The sequence below is a fragment of the Lactuca virosa genome, chromosome 8 (assembly GCF_052849685.1).
Source record: "Lactuca virosa cultivar CGN04683 chromosome 8, Lactuca_virosa_CGN04683_v6, whole genome shotgun sequence".
Classification (NCBI taxonomy): Eukaryota; Viridiplantae; Streptophyta; class Magnoliopsida; order Asterales; family Asteraceae; genus Lactuca; species Lactuca virosa.
The window spans coordinates 217,792,363-217,804,783 of record NC_136433.1 but is presented as its reverse complement, the minus strand read 5'-3'; positions in this window follow the sequence as shown (position 1 = coordinate 217,804,783).

Genomic DNA, 12,421 nt, shown 5'->3' with positions numbered 1-12,421 from the left:
ATCTAGAAGAAAATCTGGCGCGGATGAAATTTCTTTAAGGAACACTGTTTCCATCATCTCTCTGGCTGCGGGACTGAACTACAACTTCTCCAAGTTCATCCTCAATGAGCTGATTGCAAACATCCAAGAAAAGACAAGGGACAAGTTCTTGTTGTACCCTAGATTCATTCAAGTGTTCATTAATGAGCAATTTCCCGCGATGACTAAAGAAGGAGAAACCCTCAACATGAAGTCTCTTGGGCCGAACACCGTCGGGTTAATGAAGCAAAACCGAGAGGGAAAAATTACTTTTCAAGGAAAGTATCCCATAGTGAAGTTTGGCTTGTTTGCCGATTCATGTGAGGCATCTGAGTCTCTTGTATCATCAGACCGCGTGACCTCTGAAGATGATATCTTTTTTGAAGATGATGTTATTCCGGTTTCTGATCATGAAGATGATGTTGTTAGACCTGTTGTGATGGTAGCTAAAGAGCATGACATGCACTCTGTACATGTTAAGAGTGATTACAACGAGGGAACGACAGAGAACGAAGGAGATGATGATGATTCTTTTACTGATTTGGATCTTACAGGTTTTGACAAGGATGAAATCTCTTTAAATTTCGGAGGCAATGATAATCTCTTGTGTACATGCAACCCTAAATACCTTGGATCTATGTTTTCTCTATTATACATACAATTATGAACATCCAAGGTATTATCCTAATCTAGCATACAAAATAATAAATATAACAAGATAGAATACATACCTCTTTGATGTAGAATGTCTTCATGAAGCTTGAGTGCCTAGTGCCCCAAGTGTGACACCTCAAATGGTTCACACAACACCAAATACACTTGGAATAACTTGAGAGAAACTTGAACACTCCTTGAAATCGTCTAGCCCTCACACTCACACATTAGTGCACGATTTCTTGAGTCATGGGATTCTTTTATATGGTGGCTATTAGGGTTACACCATGTAACTCATAACTTTACCCATTCCTTATGCTCCATGGATTTTAACCTCCATGGAGTATCCATGGGTCACCCCATGGACTTAGTCCAACATAAGGAATCTTGGATCACAAGCCCACATATATAAGAATGAATGATTTACACAATCAACCCATATATTTAATTAGTCTCCTTTTGATCACTTAATTAATTCCAAATTAATTCTTGATCAATACTAATTAAATAAATATATTAGAACTTATAATATATTAACCAACCTTAAGTGTTATTTCTCTCATTATAGTCTATCCAAATGCATGATGTCGTGCAACCCAAATGGACCATGCCGGGTCGGGTCAAGTCTTACCATTATAGTTATGGACTTAGACATTAATCCAACAGTCTCCCACTTGGATAAGTCTAAAACTATTATTGCGTATGACTTCAGGAACCGATCAGCAATCGTAGCTCTCAAAAGCTTCTGTCGAACTCTGACCTTGTCGATGAACTCTGACCTTTGTCAATGACTTGTCCATTAGATAAGGGATCATATATTCCTCCATTCTAGATATCATATGGACTGAGACATGGATTATCAATCATTCTCTCTGTCCATTTGTTGTTTCCCGATTTCCGATTCATGATGACTGACTGATTGAACAAATCAAATCAGTCCTGGCTTGGCCAAGCACTCACATGTATCATCTTTAAATCATCGAGGGGCCCACAGATATCGCTTTTATCCCGAAGGTAAAAGGAATGGATAAACTTCGACTCATATGGCTTGTTCTACTACTTGTTGAATCATACACAAAGTCACGTTTTATAACATCGAGTTACCAATACGTTTTCGTGCAATCAATGTATAACCAACTCATAGTAACAACTCATATCTCTATGTTTGAAGAATATAAGATATTATCGTCTCATGATCACTCGTGATAAAATCCATGAAGTGATTCAAATGAGCGCGGGTTGAATCCAATACTCAGAACTTATGAGCACTCATGAGTGTTGTAGCACCACTTTTGTCCACCAACTTGGACCTCTACAAACCAACCCATGACAGTCTTGATTCATATCTACTTCCAACATATGACCGACTGTGGATGGTTTGAATAACTTAATCATTCAGGAAGAGCGACTTAGTTATTCTGGAAGTCAAAACATGCAAAGTGAAACACAAGAATAAATGAATCAAATATGGTATCAAACCCTATGAATATAAATAAACACTTTTATTTATCACCACACTGATTACTCATTATTCATTGTTTCGGTTTTATCAACTTTATACTTGAATTTAAAACAATAGTTGTCCCATGCTCCAAGCATGTACACTATGTTTTCTAAACACTAGTCATGCCATACACCAAGTATGCATACTATGTTTGTCTATGATCTTTACTTTGTAAAATAGATCAATTGAACATCACTCCAATGATCCTCTTTTCACAGTCCCAAATCCTTACTGCAAATGCAAGAATTCCAAATTCATGCCATTTACTGAAATCTGTTAAATTCTAAACTTATATGCATTGATCCTCTTAATGATTATGCACAAAGTCAAAAAGACTTGACAACAATCATTACAGAGCATTCCAAAGGAGATCAGCTCCTTGGAAACATCCTTCTTTCATTAAGTTTCCTAATCTTACACAGATTGAATAATTTCTAACCTTGAAACATTTCCATATTCCATTTTGACTATCACTTCTGAACAAGAGTTGCCTCCTTACAGATTATGTCAATATGGTCCTTCCAGAATTAACATTATACTTCCAACTGACCTTGAGCAACCAATCTTTGGTAAACCTTAGATTGTCCTCGACAATTGCTTAATCATTTTAGTCATATCCAATTCTAGACCTTTTCCCTTCATAATGCCCCAGGCATTTGGAAAATTTTAGAAAGGATGAATATAGCACATGTAATCGATCCTATATCCGAAGCATATGGGACACAATTCATGATGTCTCACATAAAGACTAAACCAGTCATTTGCTATAATATTTCCATTTCAATTTGCCAAGTTCTCAAAACTCAGATTATGAAAAGGGATGTCGTAATCATAATCGAATTTTAGAACGCAAATAATGGACCCATATATAGAATTTCCTTATGTTGAGCCATTCCAACATGAAATTCATATATATATCCTTGATTAAATACGATTAAAATCTCAATCTAAGCTTTTAGAATTGAAATGAAGTATAATTTCCTCTCCCTTAATTATAGCAAAACAACTTTTTCAACCCCTGCAACCTCACGAATTGAAACTTTTGTTTTCTATAATTAACATTGCTAACTTGCAACCTTTGTCATAATTATCATGCTCCCACTAACATGATGATTATTAGCATAACACTTATGCTCCCACTAGCTTTGACATGTACTCAGAAATCAGCTGACTTTCTTACCAAAGTTCAGATTTCTGATACTAGATTGTTTTGATAAAACTTTATCAAAATCATACACCTCTCTTAGATAGCTCTCATGTGTGTCTAAACAATTTTAGAACTATGAAAAGGGATGTCGTAATCATAGTCTCAATTGTTTAGACCTTTGCCACTTCTCACAAGTCCATGTTAGTGTGCCGGTAAACCACACACGCTCCACTAACGACTTTGAGAATGCAAATATCACAATTGCTATCTAGCTAAAATCTACTTAGTAAAAGTGTTTCCTCACCATCATTTTCATGAATCGGAGAGAAACCTTATGACACTTAGATTTAATAGTGTATGTGTTCTTATCCATGTGAATTTGTCAAAACCATAATCACAAGACAAGGTTAGTGACAAATCCAAACTCATATTGATTAAACTTGTGCAATCTTAAATTCTTGCCATTTGGCAGCTCAGGTGCCTGCCATTGCTTCCAAGTAGTTGTGCAACCAATTGAGAACTCTCAGAACTCCTATGCAAAGCCAACTTGAATAGGCACAAAAATTTCAACACGATAGGTTATAAACCTTAAGTCGTGTGCTAGTGAAGGACTTTAGGTTTTATTCTTGATTAAGTCTTGAAACTTTCAAGAGCTTTAAGACTCCCACTGTCCTCTTGACATATAAGACTCCCTTGTCAAATATTCAAGAGATAGTGCGGATTCTTTATCAAGACTAACACTTTACACAATTGGCCTAAGTTAGTCTCTGTTTTATCCAAAACATCACAACTTACCAATTTCAAATGTACAAGAGTAGATAACCTTTTACTCTTACATTTGACTAGTGTTAACAAACCCTCTTTAAGATATGTCACTCAAGTTACAATCTTGGAGTATGACTCTAAGAATTGTTTTGGAACGAAGTATGACTCATCTTTTTGATTTAACCATTTCAACAATTCATGACTCCTCTTCTTAGTCATAAGAATGCACTAAGATGACTTTAGAGGACCAATTGTGATATGGTATCTTAATCATTAAGATGATCATAAACATGATACTAAAGTACTCTCCCATCTTTTCAGATTTGAGAAACTTTTATCTTTCTGCCATACTTTGATTCTTCTTATTCGTTCTGTCTCACATTGAAACTTCTCCAATGCTACAGACTTATACTTAAACTTATAAGTATAACCATATTTACTGAACTTAAGTAAATCATGACGAATAGTCTTCTTGATCTTTTGTGGTGGACTTGACCAGTGCACAAGAATGTGTACTCGATCCCTTAGTCCTTTCCTTATTCACATAAGGAATTAGTCTTAATTTTTCCAAGCTGAAAGTTCTCATTCATCATACTGTACAACTTGCATGATTCCAAGTTTCGGTCCAATTGAACCTTAGGTGATGAGAATCTTTCCTTATTTGGTAATATTAGACACTACCATAACCGAAAGAATCAAATCCATTTTTCCAATATTGCTATCAATGGAATCTTATAAGCAACAACTTTTCACAAATGTCATTGTAAGGATACTTAAAATAAATAAAATCAAAACCTTTTTCTTATATTTTAAAACTTTGCGGAAAAACTTATCCTTACAATCCATATGAAAACCTTGTTGTTATCTATTCCTAAGCAATATAAATATCATAACTCTTAAGTAATAGCCCAAAATTCTGATCACCGAACCATGCGATTGAAATCCATCTTCGCGATCAGAATCAGCATGTACTTAATAGAGTTAGACAATGGACTTTACCTGAAGTAGAGCCAAACTTATTGACTTTAACATCCTTAGGTAAATTTGGCAGCTTCGTAACCAATGCCCCTTCCTTTGGCAATAGTTACCTATGGACCCTTGATAATGGGACTATCTCAGACTTTGCCTCTCTCTTTACCATTGGGTCAACCGAGTTGACTATGGCCGATCCCTTTCCATTGGGAAGAGAGAGCTTTACTGGATATCCAATGTCATCATTGTCAATGTCCATAGCGTTTTAGGAAGTTGATCTTAGCAAATAGATAAGATCATTAAGGGTCTTGTCTTAGTCTGTTTCATAGGATTCCCAAAAGAACTCACTATGTGACTTAGAAAGTAGTTGAGCCACCAACTTTCTCAAGACTTTGACACCCAACTCTCCCGTCTTGTCAATATGTGACTACATCTCCAAGATGTGATCACACCTAGACCTTGCCTTGCCAATAGGGCTTGAGTGACCTTAAACTTTTTAGGAACTTGTGGGTTAGGGAGAATAATTGGAGGAGGTGAAAGAAGTATGATATCCATGGGACATCATCTTCATTTAGGAAAGCTTGTTTCAAGAGATTTGGGAAGATCATAAATGTCTAGACCAGACATCTTTTTGGGAGATATTCAAGATAGTTGATTTAAAGTCCTTAATATGACACCCAATATGAAATATTAAGGCTAGGACCCAACAAACTATTTTATAACTTAGAAGAGGGATGTCGTAATCCAAGCTATAAAATATTGAAGGTAGGTGAATGACGATTCACCAATTTCCACCATGAAAAACGAAATAATTTATTAGGTTTTAATTGGATTTGAAAGTCCTAGATCTTTGAGATTCATTGAAATGTTCAAAGGCATGTTTCAATCTCGAGTGTGCCCTTCAGGTTTTGTGACTGGGATGCCGAGGATCACAAAACAAGGTGTGAATAACCATGCAAATATACTTGGTACCCTTAATATTTACCCCTTAATCAGTGTGTCGGTTAACCACACACGCTCCACCGATACTATGTTAAATATTAAGTTACCCTTTGCCTACCTTGTTAAGTCCAGGTTAGTGTGCCGGTTAACCACACACGCTCCACTAACGACTTAAGCAAAGTGCAAAGTGTAATTTCATGGGTTAGCACCAAATTCACATTTTCCTAAGTAACTAAGATTGGGTATTAATAAGAGTTTAGTTACTTAGTATTTATCATTAATACTTTTAATGAAAGGAGAATTATAGTCCTTGTCCTACCCGTTCGGCTAACGACCCTCCACCAGTCAAGGAAGCGGTGGGTGAGAGTGGACACCCATTAAACTGCCATTTTATAGGCAGTAACCTTATACCCCCCTTATAGACTGGCTTCGTGAATGAGGCCTACTAACGGTAAGACTGACTTTACTCTTATACATATATATAAATATTATTAACTTATAATATTATAAAGTATAAGGGTTGAATTTTAACTTTTAAAATTCTAAGGGCTAACTTGGAATTAAAGTATTCATAAGTGAAAACTTTTCAAATTTCAAAACTTGAGGGCAAGTTTTGAAACTATTCAAAACTAATTAATTCCATAACTTATGAGTTTCAAGTAGTTTTAATTAAAAAAAAAAAAAAAAAAAAAAAAAAAAACTCTTCAAGTTCCATAACTTGAGGACAAGTTATGGAAGACTTTAAACTAATTAATAAAAAAAAGCTTTTTTTATTGTAACTTATGGAACTAATTAAGGTTACACTTTTTTTTTTAATTTAATGAAGAGACTCTTGAACCTCCATAACTTGAGGACAAGTTATGGAGTCATAAAACCATTTAATTAGAACTAGACTCTTCATTTTGTAACCTTTGCCAACTTTTATGAGTTTTATGATTTTTAAATGTGACTTTTCATATAACTTGAGGACAAGTTACAAAAACACACTTTGGAATCAACTCTTAGATTAAAATGGATTGAAAACAACTATTTCACACAACTTTTCTATTAATCTAAGAACCTCATAAGAACAAGATAATTCAAATCATCAATCTTCAAGAAATTAGCATGAACATCCAAACTAATACAAATCTTGAAATTATGACAATTATCTTAGAAATTGGATTAGCATGAACATTACCACATCAAAAACAAGTTTATAAGTCCAAAAACATCTTAGGTAATGTTCCTAGTCCAATTCCAGCCAAAACAATCGAATATTGCATCCAACTCGATTTTTCAGCTACTTTTGCAAGTATAACAAGAAAACAAGCCTAGGCTCTGATACCACTGTTGGGTTATGAGCATTCTAACACTCCTAAGTGTACATGCAACCCTAAATACCTTGGATCTATGTTTTCTCTATTATACATACAATTATGAACATCCAAGGTATTATCCTAATCTAGCATACAAAATAATAAATATAACAAGATAGAATACATACCTCTTTGATGTAGAATGTCTTCATGAAGCTTGAGTGCCTAGTGCCCCAAGTGTGACACCTCAAATGGTTCACACAACACCAAATACACTTGGAATAACTTGAGAGAAACTTGAACACTCCTTGAAATCGTCTAGCCCTCACACTCACACATTAGTGCACGATTTCTTGAGCCATAGGATTCTTTTATATGGTGGCTATTAGGGTTACACCATGTAACTCATAACTTTACCCATTCCTTATGCTCCATGGATTTTAACCTCCATGGAGTATCCATGGGTCACCCCATGGACTTAGTCCAACATAAGGAATCTTGGATCACAAGCCCACATATATAAGAATGAATGATTTACACAATCAACCCATATATTTAATTAGTCTCCTTTTGATCACTTAATTAATTCCAAATTAATTCTTGATCAATACTAATTAAATAAATATATTAGAACTTATAATATATTAACCAACCTTAAGTGGTATTTCTCTCATTATAGTCTATCCAAATGCATGATGCCATGCAACCCAAATGAACCATGCCGGGTCGGGTCAAGTCTTACCAATTATAGTTATGGACTTAGACATTAATCCAACATGGCTGACACTACAACTCCTATGGAGACAACTTCACGGATTCCTCCCCTTGAGGATGTTATTCCTACTATTGAGCCAACAGTGAGTGAACCGTTGACGACTCAGACCTCCCAGCCTCCATTGAAGAGGAGAAGACGTGATCCGAGGCAGGGAGTTCTAATTCCAGAACAATCTCAAGGCCATCAGACTCAACCAACAACTACTCCAATAACTACTTCTTTTGCTACTTCATCTATTCCATCCCATGAAGGACCGAGTACTATTTTTGATGTTGGTGGTTCTTCAGCTCCCCCATAATCATCTCCTCCTAGGCCTTATCATGATGTTGCCTCTGAGAGGCTTACTCTACATCTGACCCAAGAACAAAGCTCAGTGCCTTCCTCCCGAGCTAAAGGAATTTTTATTGAGGAAGGCAACTCAGGAGAGGATAATCCCACCATACATGGACTTCAAAAGGAGATCAGTGTGCTTAACCAAAAGAATATTGATCTTGATATCCGTGTGGCTGATCTTCAAGCTGAAAAGGCCCAACTTAAAATTCGTGTTGCAGATCTTGAAGCGGATAAAACTCTGAAATCAAAACAAATTTCTGATCTGCAAACACACATGGGAACTTTGACTGCATGTTATTTTGATCTAAAGAAGAAACTGGCAGAGGAACTTGGCGACAAGTTCAAATCATCAGTTCAAGAACTCAATGCTTGCCAGTCATCTCAAGATCCCCCTGTTGACCCGCCCACTGAAAAAAGAACTCGGATCGTTGATCATTTTGAAAAGGAACCAGTTCAAGCACCCAACGTTGTTGCACTAAAACGCGCCAAATTAGCAGCATCCGCCAAGAAAAAGCAACTATTGTTCAAGAAGAGCTCAGATCAAATCGCTTCAGGAGATCAACCCAAAGTCACCGTCACTGATCTTGAAAAGAAAAAAATTGGACACAAGTACGGTGATAGAACATGAATTGTCTCATGGGGCTTTCATGACAGGCTAAACATGTGGATAGTGAGACGCAAAAGAAAAAACGTGGAGTATTACAACAACTTCCATGATTTCAGTTCATGGACAAGGGTTGATCTTTCAAAACTATCCAATGCTCCATTTGCAAATCCATCAGGTGATCCACGGGCAACTCATTTCAAGTTGTTCTTGGAGGACCAAGTAAAGAAGGGATTTCCTGGCATGAAGACTACTGAGTCTTTCATTAAAAGATTCCCTAAAGTACTGGATCCCAAGACAAATAAGCCTTTCCAAACTGTTATGTGGCCGCCAACCAATCAAGTTAGACAAATTCCAGTGTTGCGGACCTTTAGTGATGGATCTCTTGCAAACATGCTTTACTGGGTCTATGAGGAAACCACTGCGACTGCTATCATTACGTTCCAAAATGCTTGCTTTTGTCTGTTCGACAAAAGAGACCTACTTTAATTTGGAAAGTGGGATATTCATCATTTGGCTCTACATCAGATCAAGGTGGTTGAAGAAATTTTCGAGTCTGCTGCTAAAGAGTACACAACAATGGTTGTCGAGATTATTGGAAAAGAGATGTGGTGAGGGGGAATGGGAGGGTCCGATGTGCTTATAATTGAAAGGGACTGAGTCACGGCTAGCCCCAAACCAAGGGGGAGATTGAAGGGTCTAGTTTATGGTTTGGGCTAGTCTAATTTATGTATAGGTCTTATTGTGTTTATGGTTTGGGCTAGCCCCACACACGCTCCACCGTAAACACACTCTGGCCGTAAACTCACCAAAACACTTCAATTACAAGACTCAAAACACAATAAGACCTATACATAAATTAGCCTAGCCCAAACCATAAACTAGACCCTTCAATCTCCCCCTTGGTTTGGGGCTAGCCGTGACTCAGTCCCTTTCAATTATAAGCACATCGGACCCTCCCATTGCCCCTCGCCACATCTCTTTTTTAAGTTCGTGCACAGAGATGTCTTTTCCCCCTATATATAGGATGTGTCTGAGTCTGTCATTAGTGGTTGTGAGTTCACAGTGTTTACGGTCATTGTGTGTGTCCAAGTTGTACTAGACGTTTTTCTGATATAAACGTGTGCAAGGCTTGGTTTAATCTTCTTCTACTCCATTCTTACATTGTTTGATTGTCAGATTACTTGATCACTGGTTAAGGTCCTTGTGTCTAGGGCCTTACATATCCTCATACACATATCCCTAGCTGAAGATCCAACCGACTTGCGGCTCAAGGAATCCGCTACCAAATTTGCTTTACCCATATGGTAAAGGATCTTGCAGTCATATTACTTGACCATGTGTAGCCACCTGCGCTGCCTCATGTTCAGGTTCGGCTAATCCATAAGATATCGTAAACTCGTGTGATCCGTGTAAATGGTACAATGAACCCCATATAGATAATGTCTCCAAATCTTGAGGGAAAATACCACCTCCCCCAAATCCAGGTCATGAGTAGGATACCGTACCTCATACGGCATCAGCTGCAGAGAAGCATACACAATCACTCGTCCCCTATGAATGAGAACCGCCCTGACACCATTGATGGATGCATCACAAAACACTACAAAATCCTCGACACCCTCAGGGAGGGTCAATATCGGGGCCTCACATTACCTACGTCGCAGTGTCTCAAATGCAACATGCTGCTTAGGTCCCCAACGGATATCCACGTCCTTCCTCTTCAGACGAGTGAGGGGTACTGCAATCTTGGAGAAGTTCTGAATAAATCTCCGATAATATTCCACAAAACCCAAGAAACTCCTGATCTCTGAGGGAGATTTCAGAACCTCCCACTGGATCACGACCTCGATCTTGGCCGGATCGACCAAAATCCCATTTTAGTTAACGAGATGTCCCAGGAACTGGACCTCTCGTAACGAAAACTCACACTTTGAGAACTTGGCTTACAGCCATTCTCGCCTTAAGACTCCCACAAGCTCTCAAAGATGCTCCTCATACTGCTCTCTGGTCTTGGAATACACCAAGATATCATCGATGAACACAATAACTGATCGATCGAGCATCGGCTTGCACACCCGACTAATAAAATCCATAAATACCATAGGCACATTGGTGAGCCCAAATGGCATCACCACAAACTCATAATGCCCATAACGAGTCTGAAATGCTGTCTTATCCACATCCTCCTCTCTCACCCTCACCTGATGATACCCGGACCTCATATCGATATTAGAGAACCAATACGCGCTCTACAACTGATCAAAGAGGTCATCGATCTGCGGAAGTGGATCAAGGTTCTTCACTGTCTACTTTTTCAACTCCCGGTAATCAATTCACATTCGATGTGAACCGTCCTTCTTCTTGACGAACAAAATAGGGGCTCCCCACAGAGAACTACTCGGTCTGATGAACTGCTTGCCTAACAGCTCCTAAAGCTGAGAAGACAACTCTGCATCTCGGGCGGTGCCAAAAGGTAAGGCGCCCTGGCAATCGGAGTCGCACCTGGAACTCAGTCAATCCTTAACTCAACCTGCCTCTCAGGAGGCACACCGGGTAACTCCTTCGGAAACACATCAGCAAACTCTCTGACAACTGGAACATCTGAAACCAAGACTTGATCCCCTACCCGAGTATCAACCACATAGGCAAGATAACCTATACACCCATGTTGAATATACTGTCGAGCCCTGGCCGTCGAACAAAACCCTGATCCAACCTTGGTACCCTCTCCGTAGATGACTAGCTCTCCCCCATTGGGGTTCGAACTATCACTCGTTGACCCTCACAATCGATCATAACACCAAACCTGCTCATCCAATCCATCTTCATTATCATGCATGCATCCCCAATGGCGATAGGGATCAAATTTATCAGATAAGGACCCCGAAGATCTCCAATACACAGGCCTGATACATTTTCGATGCAAAAACCCCATGTTTGTTTGCGATAGAAACCCGGAACGGACACTCCAACTTGCTAATGCTCATTCCAAAATCCCTACTACAAGATCGAGACACAAAGGATCGACTCGTGCCCGAGTGAAATAACACAAGTGCAGGCAAGGAATTCACTAAGAATGTACCTATCAGAAACATAAACATAAGCATACCATCATATAATTGACATAATAATAAATAGAAACATACCAGTCACGACATTTGGCTCTACCCTGGCCTCCTTGGCAATGAGTTGAAAAGCACGGCCCCGAGCCCTCGGGAGCTCCACTCTAACCTGGCGCCAATCGGTAATCCTTATAGTGGCTGGTGTTAGGGCCTGCACTGGCTTGGCGGTGAGCAATAGACAGTTGACCTTCACATGGTCAACCTGATCGCAATGGTAGCAAATCCTGGTTCTCTCTACTGGGGCCGGCTGGCGACAATCCCTCACAAAGTGCCCATCCTTGCCA